Genomic DNA, 26479 nt, shown 5'->3' with positions numbered 1-26479 from the left:
GTGGGGGCGGGCCCGCTTCCGGGTCACGTGGCGCCCTCTGGTCAATCGCAATGCAGCTGCTGGAAAGGGCGGGGCCTGGCGGGGGCCCGGGGGAACCGCGGAAAGAGACAAGAGGCAGGTGAGGGGGTGGTGTTGGGAGGGGGCGGGGGGATGGCAGTGGGAGGGGTGGGGGAGGCTGGTGTTGGGATGGCGGGGGGAGAGGGAAGGTTGTTGCTGGGATAGATGGAGGAGGGGGAGGGATGGTGCTGGGATAGGTGAGGGGGTGGTGGTGTTGGGATGACAGAGCCAGGGGCGTGGGAGGTTGGTGTTGGGATGACGGGGGCGGGGGGGATTGTTGCTGGTGGGGGAGGGGTGGGATGGCAGGGGGAGGGGGGAGGCTGGAATTGGGATGGCAGGGGGAGGGCTGGTATTGGGATGAAGGGGAGGGGTGGTGTTGGGATGGCAGGGGAGGGGGAAGGTTGTTGCTGGGATAGGTGAGGGGGTGGTGGTGTTGGGATGACAGAGGCAGGAGCGGGGGAGGGCAGGTGTTGGGATGGCAGGGGGAGGGGGAAGGTTGTTACTGGGATAGGTGAGGGAGGGGTGGTGGTGGGATGATAGGGGCAGGGCTGGTGTTGGGAGCTGGTGGGTAAGGGTTGGTATTATGGGAGGATTGTATAGGGAGGCGGCTGAGGGAGGGCTGGTGTTGGGAAGGGAAGGAGTTGGCAAGAAGAAGGAGGGGAAGGGAATTTTTGGATGCTGAAGATTAAAAGCCAGAGATACTTTTTACTTCACCATCTGAGATATCAAGGAGTGCGACATGAACTCTCCCTCAGACTGTCCCAGTTTAAAGACACTCTACAACTAAGGAAAAAAAATGTGCTGGGTGAGGGAGCAGAGAAAGGTGGCAGCAATACCACTGCTCATCATACAAGCCAGTTGCCCATCAGGAATGGAGAGGGGGATCAAACACTCAATAAGCTGTGAAGCCTTGGTCTTGGGCCAATGCTGGATGCTGCTGACATGCACCCCAAGTTCCTCTCTCTCATATTCATCGTAAGATGCCAATAAAATATATTTTATTTGAATTAGGGTAGTAAGAGGATAGGGATGGATGGGTGATGAGATGGGAGGAGATGGTTTTGTTGTGAGGGGACACAGTTGCTAAAGGTCCAAAGTTCTCTCTCTTTTTAGGCGTCCCATCCTCACCTAATGAATCAGATAAGCAGCCAAAGAGCAGCTTACAAAGTTTTTCAATGCACTCTACAGCTGCCTGCATATTTGATCTCAAGAAATAGCCTATGAAAATAATTTGCAGCATGTCACACTGGCTTAACCTGAGCATCACCTGCCTTGTGGAGACTTTGGGTGTGTCTGCACTCCAGTTGGGATCAAGTCTTTCAGCCTGGGTAGCCTCGGGCTAGCTGCTAAAAATAGTAATGTGGACATTGCAGCTTGGGCAGCAGCTTAGGCTCTCAAGCTCACCCAGCCCCTGGTGTTGGAGTGCTGGTGACTAGCCCCACTCTCCATCAGAGTTTCCTTCCACTCACTGAGGGTATTCACAATTGGCCATTTGTGGTCAATGTTCTGCAGTACCTGAGTGGCACAAAGGGATGGATCAGGGGAGAGAATCAGGCCCATCACTTTTTATTTATTAGCAAAAGTCATAGCCTGATTCTGATCCCACATCAGAACGTGGCTGTAAGTCAAGGGAGTTACACTAGTATAGAACTGGTGAGACCAGAATGAGGTGGATTGATAAAGAATACATTTGGGATCCCATTTATTTTTTTAGCAGAATCACTTTTCAGAATAGAACTGTGCTGGATGTGGCTATGAAACTTTGATGCCCTTTGTTTTCAGAGTATTCGACCTTACATTTAAAAGCACGCCTCCCACGTGCAGAGTTTGTCAGCCAGTTTATTCTCAGATACCCTGACGGAAGAGAGACACATACAATGTGTTCACTCACACAAACTTTTGTTCTTTCTTACTTTGTTGTTGTTCTCAATGTAAAACGACACAAAGATCTGTTTGGTCTTTGTGCACAGAGAAGCATAACAACCACCACACTGTAAAGATGATTTTGGACCTTTAAAAGGTTGGGACTGGCTCTGTCATGCTCTACAAACTTCAGGATTCAAAAAACCCAGGCGGAGTAAACTGAAATAGTGGCTACATGTGGGAAACAACTCATAGTATATGAAATATAACTGTTTTTGGCCTCGGAGGAGTTAATGGCAGTTTGATTTCCTCAGCCATTTCCTCTTTGCCACAGACAGCAGAAGTCATCACGGTGAAACAGACTTTCAATGGAAAATCATCCTGCAGCTTCAGCTAAAGCGGAGTTTTGTGACAGGATAAAACCCCAAGGTAATTTTTAAGAGGAAGATTCTTAATGACCTCTCCCAGCTTGTGAGGCAAGGGATTTCACATTCCAAGTGGTTTATGAGTCTTGCACCTGCAGATCAGCATAGTAATCAGTAGCATGACAAATGTAGGGCTGGATCTTGCAACCTCACATGAGCTATCTTTACTCATACTTGCAGTCCCACTGAGCCTGATCCTAATCCCCTTAATCAGGGCCTGATTCTGATCCCATTGAAGCCAAATAGCATTTAGCTATCGATTTCCATGAAAATGGGGCTTGCTTAGGAAAAACTCCTATAGAAGGCAGGGAGAATTTTTCCTCAGTAACGGTGGAGCAGACAATATTGAGAATATGGCTTACTGAGTTAATTGGTACAACTCAGTTGAGTAAGGGATGTAGGATAGGGATTTGAACCAGTATGGAAAATGTTGCATGCTGGGAGAGGATCAAATCTCAATTGTCACTTATTCATAAGTCTCCACAATAAGGAACTAAAATTAAATTGTCCAGATCACATTATTGATGTATGTATCAGTTAATAACATCAGTAACTGGATGTGATAGCAACCAGACATCTAATATGAGGTGATCAATATTTCAAAATGAAGCCTTGTCAATGCAAAATACATTAAGAAATCTCAAAATATCTGTTTCTGTATATATAGTATTTAATTAAACTGATTTATTCTCTTACAAAGAGACCAAGTCAATATCCTCATCTAGAAATAAAAACCATAGCTTGTTATGCATTAAAAAAAGAGACCTGCATATTTGGCTCTAATGTCATTTCTCTTTTTAATTTTATAAACAGGTATTGCAAATATTGTGAGGCATGGAGGCCTTTTATCCAATTAAACCAAGTAGGACTTTTCTCCAACCACTATATTTTACACAAGATAGATTTTTGGATCTAAATTTAGTTAGTTACTCTCATTGTATTATTCACATCTCATTATAATACTTCATAGAGTTACTCTGACAGTGCCTGAAAGCATATGTGATGTATACAACTCTTTTTAAAAGTCAAAAGAAAGCAGGGGGATGAGATGGACAAGGCTGTCTTCAGGCAACTAACAGAAGTTACTAGATCACAGGCCCTGGTTCTCATGGAGGACTTGAATCATCCCGATATCTGCTGGGAGAGCAACACAGCAGTGCACAGACAATCCAGGAAGTTTTTGGAAAGTGTAGAGGATAATTTCCTGGTGCAAGTGCTGGAGGAACCAACTAGGGGCAGAGCTCTTCTTGACCTGCTGCTCACAAACAGGGAAGAATAGTAGGGGAAGCAAAAGTGGATGGGAACCTTGGAGGCAGTGACCATGAGCTGGTCGAGTTCAGGATCTTGACAGAAGGAAGAAAGGAGAGCAGCAGAATATGGATCCTGGACTTCAGAAAAGCAGACTTTGACTTCCTCAGGGAACTGATGGGCAGGATCCCCTGGGAGAATAACATGGGGGGAAAGAAGTCCAGGAGAGCTGGCTGTATTTTAAAGAATCCTTATTGAGGTTGCAGGAACAAACCATCCCAATGTGTAGAAGAATAGTAAATATGGCAGGCGACCAGCTTGGCTTAACAGTGAAATCCTTGCTGATCATAAACACAAAAAAGAAGCTTACAAGAAGTGGAAGATTGGACAGATGACCAGGGAGGAGTATAAAAATATTGCTCAGGCATGCAGGAGTGAAATCAGGAAGGCCAAATCACAGTTGGAGTTGCAGCTAGCAAGGGATGTTAAGAGTAACAAGAAGGGTTTCTACAGGCATGTTAGTAACAAGATGATGATCGAGGAAAGTGTGGGCCCCTTACTGAATGGGGGAGGCAGCCTCATGACAGAGGGTGTGGAAAAAGCTAATGTACTCAATGCTTTTTTTTTTGCCTCTGTCTTCGCGAACGTGGTCAGCTCCCAGACTATTGCACTGGGCAGCACAGTATAGGGAGGAGGTGACCAGCCCTCTGTGGAGAAAGAAGTGGTTCAGGACTATTCAGAAAAGCTGGATGAGCACAAGTCCATGGGGCCAGATGCACTGCATCCGAGGTTGCTAAAGGAGTTGGAGGATGTGATTGCAGAGCCATTGGCCATTATCTTTGAAAAGTCAAGGCAATCAGGGGAGGTCCTGGATGACTGGAAAAAGGCTAATGTAGTGCCCATCTTTTAAAAAGGGAAGGAGGAGGATCCGGGGAACTACAGGCCAGTCAGCCTCACCTCAGTCCCTGGAAAAATCATGGAGCAGGTCCTCAAGGAATCAGTTTTTGAAGCACTTAGAGGAGAGGAACAGTCAGCATGGATTCACCAAGGGCAAGTCATGCCTGACTAACCTAATTGCCTTCTATGATGAGATAACTGGCTCTGTGGATGAGGGGAAAGCAGTGGATGTGTTATTCCTTGACTTAAGCAAAGCTTTTGATACGGTCTCCCACAGTATTCTTGCCAAGTTAAAGAAGTATCAGCTGGATGAATGGACTTTAAGGTGGATAGTAAGTTGGCTAGATCATGGGACTCAATGGGTAGTGATCAATGGCTCCATATCTAGTTGGCAGCCGGTATCAAGCAGAGTGTCCCAAGGGTTGGTCCTGGGGCTGGTTTTGTTCAATATCTTCATTAGTGATCTGGTGTGGATTGCACCCTCAGCAAGTTTGCAGATGACACTAAACTGGGAGGAGTGGTAGATACGCTGGAGGGTAGGGATAGGATACAGAGGGACCTAGACAAATTAGAGGATTGGGCCAAAAGAAACCTGATGAGGTTCAACAAGAACAAGTGCAGAGTCACTTAGGACGGAAGAATCCCATGCACTGCTACGGAGTAGGGACTGAGTGGCTAGGCAGCAGTTCTGCAGAAAAGGACCTAAGGATTACAGTGGACGAGAAGCTGGATATGAGTCAACAGTGTGCCCTTATTGCAAGTAGGCTAATGGCATTTTGGGATGTATAAGTAGGAGCGTTGCCGGCAGATCGAGGGACGTGATGATTCCCCTCTATTCGGCATTGGTGAGGCCTCATTTGGAGTACTGTGTCCAGTTTTTGGCCCTACACTACAAGAAGGATGTGGAAAAATTGGAAAGAGTCCAGCAGAGGGCAACAAAAATGATTAGAGGGCTGGAGCACATGATTTATGAGGAGAGGCTGAGGGAACTGGGATTGTTTAGTCTGCAGAAGCGAAGAATGAGGGGGGATTTGATAGCTGCTTTCAACTACCTGAAAGGGGGGTCCAAAGAGGATGGATCTAGAGTGTTCTCAGTGGCAGCAGATGACAGAACAAGGAGTAATGGTCTCAAGTTTCAGTGGGGGAGGTTGGTATAGGTTGGATATTAGGAAAAACTTTTTCACCAGGAGGGAGGTAACTGGAATGGGTTACCTAGGGGGTGGGGGGTGGAATCTCCTTCCTTACAGGTTTTTAAGGTCAGGCTTGACAAAGCCCTGGCTGGAATGATTTAGTTGGGGACTGGTCCTGTTTTGAGCAGGGGTTTGGACTAGATGACCTCCTGAGGTCCCTTCCAACCTTGATATTCTATGATTCAGTAACTTCCATTGCACCAGCAACAATACCACTCTGGACTATGATATTATTAAATCTCCTAGTCTAAGGGTTGGTCAATATTTGACTGGGGAAGCTCCCCTGAAAATCCAGATGCTGCAGGAAGTGATTGTGGTGATTAAGTAAATGATGTGCTTTTCTCTTACCTCTTTTCTGAATCATCATCCCAACAAGATTTCAAGAAAGCACCATACTCCCAACTATATTTTTCATACTTAAATTCCTCCTGTAAATTCGCTTTGGTATAGATTCTTCCCTTCATAAGCTTGTGTAATGTGTTGTGCACTGTTAATCAGCTGTTGCATTTCACCCCAGAGGTGACAGCCCTTCAGCAGTGGGTAACGTGGTTCCTTTCTGTAGTTTGTCCAATTAGTAAAGTTGATAAAGAGATCCAAGTAGCTGAAAGGTGCTACACAAACGTAGTATCATTATGACATGAATTCTATTCATCTTAAATCATTCAGTTGTTCAAAGTAGTACTGGAGAAACAACCTGCATGATCATCTTTTGGGCTTCCGAACATCTGTACTACAGAGGGGACATTTACCAGTAATGCTGTTCAGTGTTCATATGTTCATTTACGCAGTATTCTTCTATAGAAACAACATGTTTCTTGTGGTGGGGAAGCCAATATACCTACAAACAGCTTCTCATAAGAACATAAGAACGGCCGTACCGGGTCAGACCAAAGGTCCATCTAGCCCAGTATCTGTCTACCGACAGCGGCCAATGCCAGGTGCCCCAGAGGGAGTGAACCTAACAGGCAATGATCAAGTGATCTCTCTCCTGCCATCCATCTCCATCCTCTGACGAACAGAGGCTAGGGACACCATTCTTATCCATCCTAGCTAATAGCCATTTATGGACTTAGCCACCATGAATTTATCCAGTCCCCTTTTAAACATTGTTATAGTCCTAGCCTTCACAACCTCCTCAGGTAAGGAGTTCCACAAGTTGACTGTGCGCTGCGTGAAGAAGAACTTCCTTTTATTTGTTTTAAACCTGCTGCCTATTAATTTCATTTGGTGACCCCTAGTTCTTGTATTATGGGAATAAGTAAATAACTTTTCCTTATCCACTTTCTCAACATCACTCATGATTTTATATATTTCTATCATATCCCCCCTTAGTCTCCTCTTTTCCAAGCTGAAGAGTCCTAGCCTCTTTAATCTTTCCTCGTATGGGACCCTCTCTAAACCCCTAATCATTTTAGTTGCCCTTTTCTGAACCTTTTCTAGTGCTAGAATATCTTTTTTGAGGTGAGACCACCACATCTGTACACAGTATTCGAGATGTGGGCGTACCATGTATTTATATAAGGGCAATAATATATTCTCAGTCTTATTCTCTATCCCCTTTTTAATGATTCCTAACATCCTGTTTGCTTTTTTGACCGCCTCTGCACACTGCGTGGACATCTTTAGAGAACTATCCACGATGACTCCAAGATCTTTTTCCTGACTCGTTGTAGCTAAATTAGCCCCCATCATGTTGTATGTATAGTTGGGGTTATTTCTTCCGATGTGCATTACTTTACAATTTCCCTTTGACTAAAATGATTAAAAAGGATGATATTCTTTAGGTTTGATGATTAAGGAAAGTGATTTAAAAATGAATGTACCTTGTACCACAACAGTATTGTACAACAGCTCCTCTAGTGTCCCTATCTTCTCACTCAACTATAGCCTACAGTTACGGGCCTGTCAAAAGGAGTTGAAATTAACTTTTCATTACAACCCTAACTGCTAGAAGCTAATTATGTTAGTATAAATTACTAGTGCTCCTCCTGCTTATACAGGCCTTACTCGTCCTATTAATTAGCTCAGATAATGAATGAATACTTAAGTGCCTATGGTTACAAAATATATATCTCAGGGTACGTCTACACTACGGGACTATTCCGAATTTGCATAAACCGGTTTTGTAAAACAGATTTTATAAAATCGAGTGCGCGCGGCCACACTAAACACATTAATTCGGTGGTGTGCATCCGCGGTCCGAGGCTAGCGTCGGCTTCTGGAGCATTGCACTGTGGGTAGCTATTCCCTAGCTATCCCATAGTTCCCGCAGCCTCCCCCGCCCCTTGGAACTTCCGGGTTGAGATCCCAGTGCCTGATGGGGCAAAAATCATTGTCGCGGGTGGTTCTGGGTAAATGTCGTTAGTCACTCCTTCCTCTGGGAAAGCAACGGCAGACAAGCATTTCGCGCCTTTTTCCCCTGGATTGCCCTGGCAGATGCCATAGCATGGCAATCATGGAGCTTGTTTTGCCTTTTGTGACTCTCACCGTATGTGTACTAGATGCCGCTCACAGAGGCGATTCAGCAGCGCTACACAGATGCATGCTTTTGCTTTTGCATGACAGCAGAGATGGTTACCAGTCATACTGCACCATCCAAACCCTTCCATACATTGGAACTGAGGATGATTATGGCTACCAGTCCTTTTGTACCATTTGCTGCTGTCATAAGTGCCCCTGGCTGCTCTTAGCCAGGGGCGCAAAAGCCAAAATTGGGAATGACTCCCTGAGTCAATCCCTCCTTTTTGGTATCTAAAAATAGAATCAGTCCTGCCTAGAATATAGGCAAGTGTACTAGATAACCACTGTATCATAGAACCAGAGAGCACAGCTGCTCTGTGTCAGATCCTGCAGAAACTATGATCTGTATGCTATTCACAGGGGGTGCTCCTGTAACAACCCCACCTGTTGATTCCGTTCTTCCCCAGCCTTTCTGGGCTACCGTAGCATTGTCCCCCCACTTGTGTGATGAAGTAATAAAGAATGCAGGAATAAAAAGACATGGTGACTTGTTAGTGAGAAATGAGTGGAAGTCAGCCTCCAGCTGCTATGATAGTCCAGACAGGACATTAAGCAGTGTGTAGGAGAGAAGCCCAGCATCCCTCTGCTAGTCCAGGGGCAACTGAATCTGTTCTTTACACATGAAGGGTGGGGGCTGATGGAGCTCAGCCCCCTGTTGCTATGATGACGATGGTTACCAGCCATACTGCACCATCCACCAGAAAAAATTAGGGCCAGGCGCCCACGGATGCTAATCAGCATGGTTACTGCCCCATGTGCCAATAGGCTGATGACGAGGACGGTTACCAGTCCTTTTGTACCATCAGCCACCCATGGCAGGCGGGGGAGTGAGGATGTTGGTGTTTACGGCTGCAACATCGTGTCTATCTGCAGCATTCAGTAAAGATAGGGTGACATGTAAAAGAGTCAGAGGATTGTTTTCCCTTTCGCTTCTGGGGGCGGGTGGGGGGGGTGAGTAGATTGCCAAGCTATGCCCTGACCCACCGCGGACACTGTGTTTGACCCTAGAAGCATTTGGAGCTCAGCCAAGAATGCAAATACTTTTCGGAGGCTGCAGGAACTGTGGGATAGCTTCAGTCCTCCAGTCCATGACCGTCCATTTGATTCTTTGGCTTTCCGTTACGCTTGTCACGCTGCAGTGCGCTGAGTCCCTGCTATGGCGTCTGTCTGGAGATTTTTAAAAAAGGATTCTGAATTTCATCTTCTGTAACGGAGCGCGGATAGAACGGATTTGCCTGCCCTTACAGCGATCACATCCGCATGGTCCGTGCTGGAGCTCTTTCTTTATTTTGATTTCAGACTGCATCACCACCCGTGCTGATCGGAGCTCCACGCTGGGCAAACAGGAAATATTCAAAAGTTCGCGGGGCTTTTCCTGTCTACCTGACCACTGCATCCGAGTTCAGATTGCGGTCCAGAGCGGTCACTGCTGCACTGTGGGATAGCTCCCGGAGGCCAATACTGTCGATCAGCGTCCACACTAACCCTAATCCGATATGTTAATACTGATACTAGCGTTACTCCTCTCGTTAGGGAGGAGTACAGAAACCGGTTTAAAGAGCCATTAAAATCGATATATGGTGCCTCCTAGTGTGGACGGTTGTGGCGTTAAATCGGTTTTACGCTCCTAAAACCGGTTTAAACGCCTAGTGTAGACCAGGCTTAAGTGACATCCCTTATTTCTGCTTTATTCCTCTGATGTATGTCCTGCGGCTATATTGAGATACCATTAAAACTCAGGGATGATATTCCTTTAAAAAAGCATGGAATGGATTATTGAACTTCTGTGTAACAGTCCTCAGCCTCCATGTGGCATGGAAATAAAAAATAATTTGAGTACAGCGGGACACTCTCTCTCTCTCTCCAGTCCTGACATGTAATGCTTTCCGGATTTCCATGATGGATTTTTTTTTGCATAAACATAAAAATATAAAGCACAAAAGCATAAAATTCTACATTAAAATACTATTGAAGGAAGAACAATTAACAAGAGCCAGGAAATTCTCAGTAAGACCTTATTAAACAATAAATGATTCTTAGCCCAGGGCTAGCGCATAATGTTACACACAACGTACAATGTGATTCTTAGGCACCAAAGAAGAAGTCAAGAACCTTCACTCTAGATAATATGTCTGTATTTTGCATTGAATAGGGTTCTGTATTTGATTTAGTGAGGGCGGTAAGTTTTATTAGGAGACATTAATACCCAAGTTAACTAGAACAGAATTATGCTGACAAGTTGTTTCAAATGACACTTTAAATTGATGTAGAGGTGCCCAAATTTTGCAAACCTGAGGACTGCTGATGGGGTTCACCTACACTGTATACACTGTACGGTGTAGGGCCAGTTCTTTAGCTGGTGTAATTCAGCATAGCACCATTGACGTCAGTGGAGCTACGTTGATTTACAGCAGCTGAGGATCTGGCTTTATATGTTAACGATTTTTTTCAAAAATAAATGCCAGTAATCCTAAATTTGTCTGATTTGTAGTATAACACATCTGGGCTTGCAGATCTTGTCCTCTCCCTGGAATTAACATTTTAGGACTGCCCAGCATCCCTCGGCCTCTTTGGCCATTCTTTGATCAAACCAAGTTTAAAGTCTTAATGGTAACCCTGGGCCAGAATCTAATCTCCATTTTAGCCCATTGACATTACTCCAAATTTACACTAGTATAACTGAGGCCAGAATCTGGCCCCATGTATCTGTACTGAAGACTGCCAACAAATTCCTTTAGGAGCTGCTGTCTGTTGACCTAAATGGAAAAAATGTGCCCAAGACATGTCTGTACCTGTTAAGAGGCTTGAGAACTATGATTTTATTTTAATCGTGCAATCACCTTTGTACGACTTTGGGATCATGTTTATTAGGTAGCTTTACATAAGCTTTTAGGGGACAATTAATCAAAATTTGACTTTTCTGATTGTAAATTGCTCAAATCTATTCAGACCTGAAATTCATCCTCAAGCCAGATTTTGTGAAGGACAACTCTAGAAACTTTGGCTTCATTTGTCTGATCAGACTATTAATACCAGAACACTAATGCATCTGAACTGTCACATATAGCTACATTCCTTTCATAACCCAAACCAGGGCTTTACCCTTTATATATGCTTCTCTAATAGTTTTAGTAGGATTAAAGCCAAGCATCTGAACACACACGACCTGTCTTTCTGCTGCCTTGCATCTTTTGTAGTCTTTTATATCTGTAGAAAGTGGATGTGTAATGCTACCAGATCAAAATGACACCTTGTACTGGTGAAAATGACATAGAAAGTGCAAGACCGTGGGGAATTGGGGCCATAATATATGCATGAAGCTCTACAGACTGCTCCAAAGTTCATTAAAGTCAAGCCAGAAAATTCAAATGTAGCCCAGAAGTGGTTAATTAATGTGCAGCATCCAAACACTTCTGTATTAGTGAGTGCGCTAGATTTTCAGTCAGTTTTACTTGCAGTAATCTATATTTACACCTCATTCTCATGTGCTGGTATCTTCTGACAATCAAATCGGCATTACTTTTCTGATAAAAAATGAGTGAAAGGGTACCTCTCTTCAAAAGTGGAATGATGGCTCAGGAAGGAGAATCTAGAGGTCTTTAACACTAGCTGATAATGCTGAACCCAGCACAGTAGTGACCAAAAATCATTACCAATAGATGTTTGGTGGCACATAGCAAATGTTGGTCTCGGGCTGCTTCCCATTGGAAGCTTAGTGGGGATATGAATAGGGGCAGATATTCCAGGCATGCTGAATGGCTCAGAAGCATGTACATAGTTGGGAATGGGCAAAAGAGGCAGATAGGTAGACCCATATTTTAAAAGATGGATGGATTTTTTCTTACATAAGTGTACTAACTCATCAGGTTACTCCCTTGTAAGTTCAGAAAGGGTCTTTAAATAAAACAAGCCTGAGAGCTTATTGCTGAGTGGAGGCAGCTGTCACTTCCTTCCCCACAAGGTGTGTCCTCACATGCACTTTGGAAACCAAATTTTTGCCAATGTGGCATGAGACATGCAGGCAGATGGCAAATGGAGTAACCATGTCACATCCCTGCAAACCCATCTTTTTCACTTTTCTTTGCAGAGCTTAACCATGTACATCTCCCCAGCTTGATGCAATCCCACCTTTTTAACTTTCTCTTTGCAAAGCCTAAGCAATGTGACCACCTGCTGCTGCAGCTCTCTTTTGATTAGCTTGTGAAGAATGCTTTGCTTGAATCAGCTGGGGATCCTCAGAGTCCTCCAGACAAAAGACTCAGCAATGATTGGGATGGTGGTTTTCTTAAAACTTCTCAGGGGATTTTTTGGGGAGGTTTCAATTCAGCAGGCAATGGATATAAATTCAGTTGAATTTTAAAAAAAAATGAGTTTGTATTTTATTCATCTTTGGCTGATATTAGCAGAGATGGGCCTGATGTCCAGGTATGATCTTTCCTGTATTGTGGCAGGAAGCAGTGAAGACCCAGTGTTTTGGTTCTGCCCATTACAAAAATAGGGGACCATTTGCAGGGCTGTTCAGATTTGGGAGTATGCCTCACGTTCATCTTTGATATTTAGTTGACATTGAGTTGATATTTACAGTTCTTTCCAGAATGCTTTGTTCAGCGAGACGCCTAGTTCTTACTAACTTCTTCACTATATGGTGTGACAAAGTTCCTCCTCTACCTTGGTGGGTTCTGCGCTTATTTGGCAGATTTGCTCACCTCAGTGATCTTCCTCACAGTCTGGGTCAACTTCTCCTGTGTCTGATCAGGAGTTAGGAGGTTTGGGGGGAACCCAGGCCCGCTCTCTACTCCGGGTTCCAGCCCAGGGCCCTGTGCATTGCAGCTGTCTATAGTGCCTCCTGTAACAGCTGCATGACAGCTACAACTCCCTGGGCTACTTCCCCATGGCCTCCTCCAAATACCTTTATCCTCTCCACAGGACCTTCTTCCTGGTGTCTGATAACACTTGTACTCCTTAGTCCTCCAGCACCACGTCCTCACCCTCACCCTCTCCCTCTCAGCTCCTTGCGCCTCTTGCTCCCAGCTCCTCACATGCACTTCCTCTCCTCTGGCTCCCCCTTCCCTGACTGGAGTGAGCTCCTTTTTAAACCCAGGTGCCCTGATTAGCCTGCCTTGATTGGCTGCAGGTGTTCTAATCAGCCTGTCTGCCTTAATTGGTTCTAGCAGGTTCCTGATTACTCTAGTGCAGCCCCTGCTCTGGTCACTCAGGGAACAGAAAACTACTCACCCAGTGACCAGTATATTTGCCCTCTACCAGACTCCTGTACCCCACGGGCCTGGGTCTGTCGCAATGGATAAATCACGTTCAAGTTTTCCCACTCCGTGCTTTCAAGCATCATCTTGCTGCAACCTTTGTTTAAAAAAAAAAAAGGCCAATACGCTACTTTGCATGAAAGTTAAAAATAAAAGAAGGTAAATATAACATTTTGGAAGAAACAGAAAAAACTTAGGATTTGAAAACTGAAACATGGGGAATTTTTTGGCAATGGAAATAAAAAGTTTGAGCCTCTTGTCTATAGCTGGGACTCTTTTCTGCAGCCTCAAAAATCATCTGTATAAATTAAAATATAAACATCGTTTTATAAATTCTTGAATCTGTGTTGGTCATGCATTCTTATTACAATTCCAGCATATGTGTCCTGACACAACCTCAGTTATGCTGCCGTGTTCTGGTTAAATGAGAATGAGATTTATTTCCTAGCTGTGGGAAACAAACTCTCCTCTACTTCCAGAGCTTTCCAAGTTGATTTAAAGCTGTCTGCATCCTCATGCGATTATTACACATGCAACAAGTTCACTGTACCTCATGATTGAACTGTTGATCCTTGACACAGCTATCACATGGCACAGGTGAACTTCCTTATAATTACTAGGTCTTGTTTCTCTGTAGCAGGTATACATTAAAAGAAATGTGTCCTGTCAGTTCACAGAAGCTCCAAGTGTAAAAACAAATAGATGTGATTGATATGTTTTTGCCCTTAATTGCTGTACCTACAACCTACCGCATCAGTTTCACCAATTTCTTTCTTCTCCTTCCAGTAGAGAAATCCCCAAGCTGTAGAATAACCTCTTTCCTTCACCTCCTCACCTCACCTCCTCTTGCAAGAGCTGATAGCAAGAAGGCCAAGCCAAGGCAGTTGTAATAAATCTTTGGCTGTAAAGACTTCAGTCATAAGCAGGCACCACATGGCCTCATGGGCATCAAGGTCACAAGCTGGGGATGGGGGTGGGCAGGGCAATAGACAGTGCAAGTTTTCTCTCCAAGAGACAGGCTCCTTACCACTTGAGCTAAAAATATGCCTCTACTGGCTGCAGGGGTAATAGTAAGGCTTATTATTTGGAGACCAGCCACTAGAGGGTGACACACATTTCATGCAGTACAGGGCCATGCAGTGCTTAAAGTGTGGGGTGGGCGGGAGAGAGGGAAGGGGTCACAGACCCAGCAAAAAAACATTTACTGGGAGCCAGGTTGCTAAGGGGCACACTTTAAGCACTGTCTTACTGAAGCTGCTGCTCCCAGATTATGACAGACCCTCACTTTTTTCAGACTGCCGTTAAGCACTGGGGCCATGCTGCACAGATACACCAACCTGAACATTACAGACCAATTTATATCTGTCCCTTCTTTTCTATCTACATAATCCCACCTCGCCTAGCAAAATTCCAGCAGCCACACTTGCTCTTCCCCTGCAGATTTGGAGGGGTAGCTCCCAGATCACTATCATGCTCTGCAACAGCTGCTTCAGTTGATGTGAAAATGCATTCTCCCAGACCCATGAGGTGCTCCCAGCTGGACAGCAAGACATATGAGGTGGCACCAAACCTCTGGCTACTAGTATGCAATACAGACCAGTCCATCAGGGAAGTGGTTATGGGCTGGGTTCTGGTTCAAACCTAGCCCAGGACAGTAGTGGCTGGAAGTTGTTACCATATAACAAAAACTACAAATGCAAGTGACACCTTGGCAGTCTCAGCAGAAGCAAAGGATTGAATGGGCTCTGGAAACTGAACAACGCTCTCTGCTCTCAGGTCAGAATTAAAGCATATTGGCATGGCATAGTGGGGGAAGTTTACACTGCTACTGCCTGTTCTGTGGATAAATATAGGCTTTCAGTTTCCAAGCACTGCCAAAACTCAATATACTTCAAATTAACTAACAAAATGCAGCAGCTGTTTAACAGTGGGCAAAAACACTCTACTGTACCTTTCTAGAAAAGGAAGTAAGGACTAACTTCTTCAGTTGAGGCATTTTGTGGAGGCAGGACACCATGCAAGTTGGAATTTGCCCAGGACACCCTGGCTAACAACCCTGTACCTGCAAAAAGTACTATGGGATCTCTGATGAACATAAGTGGTCAAAACCTCAGTTTTGCATCTCCTCTGAATAGATGAGCCATTCCCAGGAAAATTAGAATGAAGCATTGCACATCTTTTTGTAACAGCACTGCTTCCATTTTCTGGCAGGTGCTGCCCATGCGCCTACCTCAATGAGGAAGGTACATGCACTTTTTCCACAACTAATGCTAGCCTCGCCTTGCCGATTGATTAGCATGAGTGGGCAGGATGCCCACTCTTTCCTCTGGGGTAGCTATGAAGCAACAGGATGCACTCTCTTCCTTCCATGATCTCAGTTTGCTGCCTCCACAACAACCCCTGCCAACCAAATTCCAGTGCAAGTAATTACACTCTGCCTGCCTGAAAATTTCCCTGCAGTTTCAGATGGATACAGTAGTCTTACTACTTCCCTCTCATAAGCTGTTCTGTAGTGCTATTAAACAACTGCCATGTTTCATCCCAGCAGTGGATGCATTTCAATTGTGGGAGAAGTGATCACCATATAATTTTACTATGTTGATGATTATGGCACCTAAGCATGCTGGGCACCTATATAGTTAGTTTGTAAAGTGCTTTGGCACCTTTTGGCTTGGAAGGAGCTATGTTAATGTAAGATATTTTCATCATTTTTATTACTAACATGATATGTGCTTACAATTTTTGTTTTTTTTAATCCCAATTGTGATACTTGTACATGTCTGGCCTCTATAGCTATGAACATTTTCTCCTACTGATTAAGAGAAAATGGAGTCTTCGCCCACCCTTTTACAAACTCTAAACATTGCTATTAGGTGAGAAACATGCATGCTCCTTACGCATGACAATTCTTAGCGCCATACTGCAGGAGGTAGTATAGGGGCAGCGTAGTCTAATAGATTGAACACCAGGCTAGGAGCCTGCAGTATTCATCCTGGTTCTGACAATGACTCACTCTGTGGCCTGACTCAGCATTCAATAACTCAGCTTCCCAATCTGTAAAATGAGGATAGCGTTTACCTTTCTATTTCACAGGGTGTTGTCCTGATTATTTAATATTTGTACAGCACTTCTAAGATATAAAATGCTAAGTATTATTACATTAGGCACATACATGTGGCAGAGAGGGCATTACTGTGCTCGCCATTAGCATCTTCTCTATATCGAGACTCACGGTCACGTTCTGCTCTGGATTTACACCTGTATAACCAAGAGCGGAATTTGCCAGCTGTTCCTGTAAGGCTCATTTGCATTAAGATAAGACTGGCCCTACTGGGTCAGACCAAAGGTCCATCTAGCCCAGTATCCTGTCTTCCAACAGTGGCCAGTGCCAGGTGTCCCAGAGGGAATGAACAGAACAGGTCATCATCAAGTGATTCATTTGCTCATTCCCAGCTTCTGGCAAACAGAGGCTAGGGAAACCATTCCTGCCTATCCTGGCTAATAGTCATTGATGAACCTATCCTCCATTGTAAGGGAGCCTTTTTGTTTCCTGCTTCATTTTTATTGATTTGCATCAAATCATAGACATGCATGGTGCCTAGAGGTGCAGAAAAACACACGGCCCTTCCCTGTGACGATTACAATAAAAAAATGAATAAATGCACAGTAAAAAGAACAGCAGATGCCAATGAGCAAGGGAATCCAGCCCAGGGAGTGTGCTTTTCCAAAGACCTGACTGAACATGCATTAGTAACTCATCATCTGTAACTGGACAAAGTTTTTTTTTTTTTTTTAAGAAGTAGATAACAACGCCTGATGGATAAGCACAGAAATGCCTTTTAAGGAGGGATTTGAATGAAGACAGAAAGGTGTATTTGTTCAGAAAGACTTCTCCATAAAGATTTACACCAGATAAAATAACTTACACTCTTTTACACCAAAAGTTACTTCCTGAGGAATGAGAGTATGAGAAATAAAGCAGCTTTTCCTATAGTACATTTTTATTATAATCAAAGAGTGCTTTTAGACACAGCGCCTGGAGTGACATTAGCAAACTCTGGCTGCAGTTTCATGACAGGATTACCTTCAGAAAATCCCCTGCCATTATCAGACACGCTGTCAAAACCAGAAACATGTTCTTCATCCAAAGAGGAAAAATGTAGTTAGCTCCCATCCATCTAAGTAAGGAGATGAACTTCATAACTGAGAGCTTTTGTAGCTTTCCACTGTGTGTTAACTGGCTGCCTGCATTGAAACTGAGCCAGTGATGAATCCAGTAATTGTGCTTAAGCAGGAGTTTCAGGTGAAACTCCATCCATCTCAATCAATTAACAAAAGAGTTTCCCTGAAGATAAAATAATTGTTTCAACTTGTATTTCTGTGACTATGTTCAGTTTGGTAATTTATACCTAAATCGTAATAAGATTAACACTGCTAGTTCAATTAATATTCTTCTCAACAACTCTTAATTTTTGGACTAGCTCAGGATGTGCAGTAATTTATACCTGATCCTGGTCCAAGTGGCATCAATTAGAGCTTTGCCATAAATTTCAATGGGAACAAGCTCTAGCCTTGTTTACCTTCTCTCCCCACTGCTCTGCCTCGATTATCAACAATACACATGGCCCAAACCCATTGAAACTGATGAGATTATTCATACAAGTAAAAGGTTTGCAGAATCAGTCCATAGTCTGATCCTGCAGACCATGCATATGCAAGATTTCCATTTATTTTCATGGGAATTATGCACTCATAATTACTGCAGGCGTGTATGGAAAGCGGGTACATGCAAATGGCTAAAGAAAGGGAAGGAACATCTGTTGTCCTGAAAGTATGCTGCAGATTTTGTTTTCTCACTGAGTGATACTGAACGGAACAGTAATTTTATTAACTAAAAGTCTAAGGTGGGATTTTCAAAAGCAGTCAGCATTGGCCTAATTACTGCAGATTCAGGGATCAGATTTAGGCTAATATTTGAAAATCCCATCTTAAATCACTACATAAGGGTTTTATTCGACCCTCAAACTTTATGCAATCCTCCCATCAGCAGTGGGAAATCCACTGTTGGTAGAGGAGCATACATGAGCCTAGCTTTGTAATGTTGACCAGTGGGCAGTAATAAAAATGTTATTGGCTCTTGCCCAGAATGGGTTAACACCCATGGTCTACATGATGCTGGAGCTATTGACCTCCAGTAAAAACCAACGGAGATCAGTCAGAACCATCTGAAGATTTGTAATGCAAACTCTTAATCTGGCAATTAAGTTTAATCAGTTATCTTATTCCTCAATTATCAGAAGAAATCAAATTTGTTATTATGACTCTTTATATGCTAAAACATAGGTCAAGCAGCTAGAGTACAGAACTAGAAGCCAAGAACTGAATTCCAATCTTAGCACTGCTGATTGTTTACACTGTGAGCATGTCTACAATTAAAATGCTACAGCTGCAGTATAGACACTCGCTATGCTGATGGGAGGGGTTCAAGTAGGTAAACCACCTCCCCGAGAAGTTCTTCCGTCGACTTAGCACTGTCTACACCAGGGGTTAGCGCGGCTTAACTACGTCATTCAGGAGTGTAGATTTTTCATGCCCCTGAGTGATGTAGATAGGTTGACTTAACTTCTTAGAGTATACCAGGCCTGTCACTTAACCTCTCAGTTTATCCATCTATAGAAAGGGGATAATATTTTTTTACCTAATCCTCAGGGATCTTGTGAGGATTTACAAATTAATGGTTGTAGAGCTCTATGGAGAAATAACTACTTAGTATTATTACTAATAGTAGGCTTGCTACCTTTCTAATTGCTGGTAACCGGACCCCTGAGACCTGCTGCCACCCCACCTCTTTCCCCAAGGCCCTGCCCCATCTCTTTCTTTTGAGACCCCACCCCCATTGCACACGCACCTCCCCTCATCCATTGCTGGATCATCTCAAGGAGCCTGCCTGCAGATAAGAGGTGGTCTCGGCTGAGCAGGAGCTGGCGCAGCTTAATAAACTGGCACCTCATATTACCCTGCAGTAACCTGACTTTTGGTTCGAGTGCCATTTAGGGTAGCCAGGTCCCCTTTTCGACCAGACTTTCCAGTTGAAAATTGGGCACCTGGCAACCCTAAAGGACACCCACACACAGAAGCCAAAACCCAAACTGTCTCGGTAAAACCCAGACGGGTGGCAACCCTAACTAATAGACATATCTCCAGGGAACTGCCATGGTTAAACACAAACAAATATATTAACACTACTAATAGTGTTATTGGATGTATAGAATGTGTCTAGGTTTATTGCTATGATGACTGTTTTCCCTTAAACATTCCTTGATACTGCCAGAATGTCTGCTACTTCAGAGATAAAGGTTAATTAAACACATCCGCCCATTAAAGCAAGGTGCAAACACTGCTCTGTGGCCCAAAGCTAGTCTTCTAAACTGTCATTGTTGAAACCCAGCCATAGTTGGAAACAGAAGCTAGTCCTCAAGCAAAATAGTTTCTGTTGAAACTCATTTCTGCAACAAACACAAAAGGCTTTCCCCCAAGATTAATAGTTTCATCTTGTATTTGTCTAACTGAACCCAGTTTCTGCAAGAAACATTCCTATTGGTATTTGTATGTTGAAAGAGTCAAGATATTTTAAAATTAGCACATGATGATGGAATGCTGGGGAGCAATTGTACCTTGCCTACCTTGCAAACACCATGTTAGATAATTAATATAATTTAAGATAATGAGAATTCATTTTTCAACATCTATGCTGTTTGTTTACTTTGTGCCTTTCACTCAACTTGCACAATGAAAACAGACCAGTCAATTCACTTGAATTTATTCTCTGTTTCTTCTCAATGTCACTTTCTGTTTCTGATGCACTAGCAACACGGTGTTGTATTTGCATTCTTAATTCTGCAGGGAGAGTTCAAGGACCCTTTCTGCAAGCCTTGAATGATGAATACTTTGGCTTACCTTCTCTGAGCAAAGATGTGGCTGTACCTCAGTTTCTTGCTCACTCTCCAACAGGGGAAAAGGGATCGCTTTTATATCCTTTTCCCAGCATGCACTGCTGCCATGTCTACAACACCCATCACTTCTAGGAACTACTGTCCCCTGAGTGCTTCCCTTCTGTGCTGAAACACTATAACAAGACTGTTCAGGACCTAGTTAAAAACATCATCTAGTAATGGGACGAACTACATGAATATAGATTACTCGAGTTTTCACTGTACGTTTTAAAATAAATTTGAGGATTAAAGTGAAGTGACATGATGTCTTAGTCATAGAAGCTTGAAGGTTATCTACTCCCTAACTCTGTTCCCCAAAAGATGAGAATATCTATAAGTTCCACTGCTTCCAGGACAAAAATATGAGCCCCAACTCTTTGCCAGAGCTTTCTCCACCTAATAATAATAATAATAATAAACACCCTTCCTTCTCATTCAGACTGTCCATGGGCAATTTTCTCAAATTCATTATTCAAAGATATTTGCTGAATAGTTTCTGTGAATATATTTCTTAGTCTATAGACTCTTCATGCACAGCTCTTTGTGAATATTCAGTTGTCAACATTCTAGCTGTTCTCATTAGTTTTTATCAGACATATCGGCCACATATTATTTCCATTTCTGGATTAGATGAGTAACTCAGACCTGGGTTTCTGTCAGAATGCTCACATTTATGATTCCCAAGTTTGCTTTGCACAAATATTCTTAAGTATTTGATTAAAATTTGCAGTTTCCACAAACATTCCAGCTGGTAAACTTGTTTGCTAGATTGCTGATAGCAACTGTACATAAAGGGAGCATAGTGAATATTAATGGAATTTTTTTTAGTTATTTACTCAGCTTTATTTGCATCTAATCCAAAATCCACTAAAGTCAAAAGGAGTCTTTCCACTGAGTTCAATGGGCTTTGGATCAGGCCATTAAATACCATCTGCCCAGTAATGAGCATTAGACAATAGAGCCCATCATCTCCAAAAGACAGAACCTCTAACCACTGTTAGATGCATATCTCTGTAGTACTGCCTTGTGTACTGTCATCATTTGGCATCAGACCATTTTCTAGATTCTGATTCAACACTGAAGTCTGTGAAAAGACTCCCCTGGACTTTAATGGTAGCTCAATCAGACCCCTGGTGCAGTACATGAACCAATGATTTTCTCACCCACAGGTGAGTGCTGTTGACTGAGCCATAATGATGCATGAAAAATATGCTCATTGTTAAAATTTGAAAGGCCAGGTAAAACCATTCAGGAAAAAAAAAAAAAAAGACGGGTTAGATATGTTAACTCAAAGGAGGAGACAGAATGGCATTAGCTTTCTGATGTAACTTCCCCTCACCAGAACTGAATGAACCACTTGAATGCTGCTTGACTTTACCTAACCTCCTATACATGGGATAAAATACACCTCTACTTCTGCATTATATTCATAATGTGAGTTCCTTTTGAATTGCCTACATACCATGGAATGCAAAATCTTAAAAGAACATCTCTGAATGCCTCCACCACACAGGATCTGAATTGCATTCAGTGGTGAAGCAGCTAAACCAGGGGTAGGCAACCTATGGCACCCGTGCCGAAGGCGGCACACGAGCTGATTTTCAGTGGCACTCACACTGCCCGGGTCCTGGCAACTGTTCCGGGGGGCTCTGCATTTTAATTTAATTTTAAATAAAGCTTCTTAAACATTTTAAAAACCTTATTTACTTTATGTACAACAATATTATATTATATAGACTTATAGAAAGAGACCTTCTAAAAACGTTAAAATGTATTACTGGCACGTGAAACCTTACGTTAGCGAGAATAAAGGAAGACTCGGCACACCACTTCTGAAAGGTTGCCGACCCCTGAGCTAAACTTTTAGTTTATTTTTCTGATTTACTTACAGTTAGTTTAGCAGGTTGTTTGCAAAGCCTTGCTCTGTATGTGTGATGTTATATACACCTTTTTGGGGGGGAAGTCAAGAGGTAGTTTGGCTTGTATTGGTGTCCTGTAGGTCAACACAGCTGTTGTTAATAACACCCTTGGTGCCATCTGCCTTGTACTGAATTCCACATCACAGGCACACCTCATGATACTCAGTGCTATGCAGGGCCATTGATTTACACCAGTGTAACTGAAAGCAGAGTCCTATACCTAGTAGGACATGTGCTTGGCACTTAATATTAATTGCGCAACCAAAGGATTCAAATTAGTTCTGATTCAGGCAAGCATGTTCAGTCTAACAGCTTCCACAGTCTCCGGGGCTTGGGAGCATGCCAAGGTGACACTATTCCCTCCCTGCACCCCAACCTAAACATGTTTTTGGCCCATTTATTCTTCCCGCTATTAGACAACAAAGTGAAGTATGCAATCCCTTGTTAGCAGTGTGATAGGAAAGTCTATGGATCACATGAACCCAGACAAATATGCAGAGTATGCTCAGTACATCTATAAAGCTTGTTGTGACTTGCTATAAGCCTGTACCTAGGCAGTATTAATTTAAACCTGTTTTCAAAGATTGTCTCTCTTTGTGCACTGTTTTATTCAGAGATGACACAACACAATACAGAATTGCACATCCAAGCAGATACTTCTTAAAGATGCAATTATTCTCACGTGCCTAAGGCTACATTTTCATTTAGAGAGGAGAAAAAGCCAGCAGCAAGATCTTTTAGGCACCAGAGGGCAATAACATTGTTATGCTCTATTTGTTAAAGTTATGTGCATTATTATGTGTAACTGCTGCGGAGCATGAAAAAGGGTATTGCCATGTTGTCAGTAAAGAGACCAAAATGTGTTTTACGTGTGTCCCTTGTTTTTCAGCAGAGATTTCTTTGAGAATAGTTATCTGGGGATGGTCAGTGCTACTATGAGCAAAATATGGCAAACTGATAAGTAAAAATGACTTAACTGAGCAAACAAAAACAAAACACCAACCAACCATGTTGCTAAAATTTCTCCGTACTTAGGAGAAATTAAAATATAATAATCAAGCATGCAATTTCAAAACAATTGTTTTCATCGTCTTAGAGATCTATCTTGAGCTATATAGGGGATAAGTGTGGTCTGTTGAGTAGAGCACAGGACAGGGAGATGAGACTGGATTCCAATTGCAGCTCTGGCACTGACTCACTGTGTGATGTTGGGCAAATCTTAATTGTGCCTCAGTTTCCCCATGCCACTCTGTAAAATGGGGGATGGGGAAATGATACTGACCTACCTCACAAGTTCTTTGTGAGACGTAATTAATTAATGTTTGTGACACACATATAGGTTCTTGAATGGAAGGCACTGCAGAAATTATTAAACACAGAGATGAACATGATATTATAGAGTCACACCAGCATGGCATCTGTAAAGGAAAGTCAGCTCTCTCCAATCTATTAGACAATAAAATAGTGCACAACAGGAGAACTAGTCAACAAAGGCTCTCAGAAAAGGCTATTTAAAAGAAACTTGGCAGTCATGGCTAGGCTATAGCAAATAGAGTAAGGATGAATGGTATATTATAAGAAGGTAAAATGAGTTGTCCTCTCTAGTTATTCAGAAACAAGGTGATATCCAATGTAATTGAAAGGCATCAAGTTTAAATCTGGTAATATGAAATTGTTTTTATCAAAATCAATCTTTGGAACGCAGTCACAAGGTTACTGGCCTAGTGGACAGGGGAGAAGCAGTAGATAGCGAACACATCACTGGACACCACCAATACCAAACCGAGTAACCGAGACAGCCGACCAGGGAAATAACCCACTTCCTTCCCTGACGGACCGAGGGACGCACCCCACCCATGTACCTATCCGCTCCACCAATACTGACTTGAACTCCTTATTCGTTCCATGGGTGGCGTACCTGAGCCCACTTATCCACTGACACTTTAAAAACCCTTGCACCCCAATCTGGGTCTATGCCAGTCATGTGATATGTATGTATCTTTTCATCCTTGCAAACGATATCTGTAACCCCCCATAACCCAAGCCTGACCCCAGATGTACAGTACCTTCCCTCTCAACCTGTGTATATTTCATTTCAAACATTCACTTTAGTAACATTTTTAAATCTGTTCTTATCTCAATTTAGTAAGGCTTTTGACAGTCTCCACATGACATTTTCATAAACAAACTACGGAAATGCATTCTACATGAATTTACTATAAGGTGGATGCACAGCCGGTTCAAAGACCATACTTAGACAGTTGTTATCAATGGTTTGCTGTCGAAAGGGCGGATCTAGAGGTGTCCCACAAGTGTCAGTCCTGGGTCCGATACTAGTCAATATTTTCATTAATGCCTTGGATAATGGAGTGGAGAGTATGCTTATAAAGTTTACAGATAACACCAAACTGGGAGTGGTTGCAAGCACTTTGGAGGACAGGATTAGACTTCACAAGGCCATGATAAATTAGACAATAGATCTGAATTCAGTAAGATGAAATTCAATGAAGATAAGAGCCAAGTACTTAACTTAGGAAGGAAAAAATCAAATCTACAACTAAAAAATAGGGAATAACTGGCCAGGCAGTAGTCCTGTTGAAAAGCATCTGGGGGTTATAGTGAATTACAAAAATGTGATGCAGTTGCGAAAAAGGCTAAATATTCTGGGGTGTATTATCAGGAGTGTTGTATGTAAGACACGGGAGGGAACTGTCCTGCTCTGCTCAGCACTGGTGAGGCCTCAGCTGAGTAGCGTGTCCAATTCTGGGTGCCCCACTTTAGGAAAGATATGGACAAACTGGAGAGTGTCCAAAGAACAGCAACAAAAAACTTATGAAAGGTTTAGAAAACCTGACCTATGAGGAAAGTCCAAAAAAAACGGGGCATGGCTACTCTTGAGAAAAGAAGATTGAGGGGGGACTTAAATATGTTAAGGGCTGTTATAAAGACAAGTGTGATCAATTGTTCTCCATGTCCACTGAAGTTAGGACAGGAAGTAATGGGCTTAATCTGCAGCAAGGCAGATTTAAGGTTAGTTATTAGGAAAAGCTTTCTAATTATGAGGATAGTTAAATATCAGAATAGGTTACCAAGAAGGTTATGGAATCCCCATCATTGGAGGGTTTGAAGAACAGGTTGGACAAACACCTGTCAGGGATGGTCTAAGTTTACTTGGTCCTGCCTCAGTTTACGGGGCTGGAGATGACTTCTCAAGGTCCTTTCCACTCCTACATTTCTATGATAAAATATCACTGAGACTAAGCGCTTAGTAGGATTCAAAAAAGGGACTGAACATATATATGGTAATGAGAATATCCACAGTTACATCAGATGAGCTAAAAGGGATATAAATCCTCACATGCCCAGGACATAAGTCAGCCATTAACACATGGATATTAGAGAGAAGATTCCTCTATGAACAATTTATTCCATACATTTTCCACTACAGGATTTCTTGCATTTTCCTCTGAAGCATCCGATACAGGATTCTGCACTTGGTGGACCACTGATTTGATCTGGTACAACTACTCCTATATTCCTAAGTCTAGATCCAGCAGCATATAGGAAGACATTAGACAGACAGACATGGAACTGGGTGCACCTTGCTCCCACATCTTTACCAGCATGCTTTGTTTCATGCAGAGAATTTTTTTTTCCTCCTGGGTTTCTTTCCACTGGTATCCTAGCTGCACTGGAGAAGCAGACCTTTCTGAGTGAAGAACAAGCATGTAAGAGGTATCCCTCCCCTTCTAGATCTGAGTGGAACTATCAAAATGGAGGAGGAGCCAGAGAAATAACCATTTGCAATGGATGAGTGTCCAGCAGTCAGCTGCCTTTAACTTGCAAGACAATTCTAAACCCTTTGCCTTCTAAGTCTTCACTGAAAAACTCACAAGACAGATGAGATGACAGTAGACAAAGATGATCCTTTCTATTGGTCTCCTGCTCAGGCACCCCTATAAAACTGCTGATAAAACTGCAGTAAGCAGAGAAAAAGTGGATAAGCAGCACAACAGGAAGGTATTGGCGGCAGGGGCGGCTCCAGGCACCAGCACGCCAAGTGCGTGCCTGGGGCGGCAAGCCACGGGGGGGCGCTCTGCCGGTCGC

At 43.1% G+C, this 26479-nt stretch overlaps 1 protein-coding gene and 1 long non-coding RNA gene across 3 annotated transcripts in view; one reads left to right on the top strand and one right to left on the bottom strand.

Moving 5' to 3' along the window:
• RALB (RAS like proto-oncogene B) overlaps window positions 1–26479 on the bottom strand; it is a 77743-nt gene that overhangs the window by 49616 nt on the left and 1648 nt on the right. The window lies entirely within an intron of this gene.
• On the top strand, window positions 97–26479 carry LOC123378370. 2 transcript variants are annotated; one of them, XR_006582574.1, is made up of 3 exons: window positions 97–118; window positions 2255–2349; window positions 25821–26479. It is a non-coding gene; the product is annotated as an uncharacterized LOC123378370 (long non-coding RNA). The 2 variants fall into 2 exon arrangements; XR_006582573.1 differs by lacking the exon at window positions 25821–26479 and adding an exon at window positions 20365–20631 and having other exon boundaries at window positions 108–118.

Source organism: Mauremys mutica, chromosome 10 (assembly GCF_020497125.1).
Source record: "Mauremys mutica isolate MM-2020 ecotype Southern chromosome 10, ASM2049712v1, whole genome shotgun sequence".
In the NCBI taxonomy this organism is placed as follows: Eukaryota; Metazoa; Chordata; order Testudines; family Geoemydidae; genus Mauremys; species Mauremys mutica.
The sequence above is the reverse complement of the archived record's forward strand: the minus strand, read 5'-3'. Positions and strand labels throughout refer to the sequence as shown.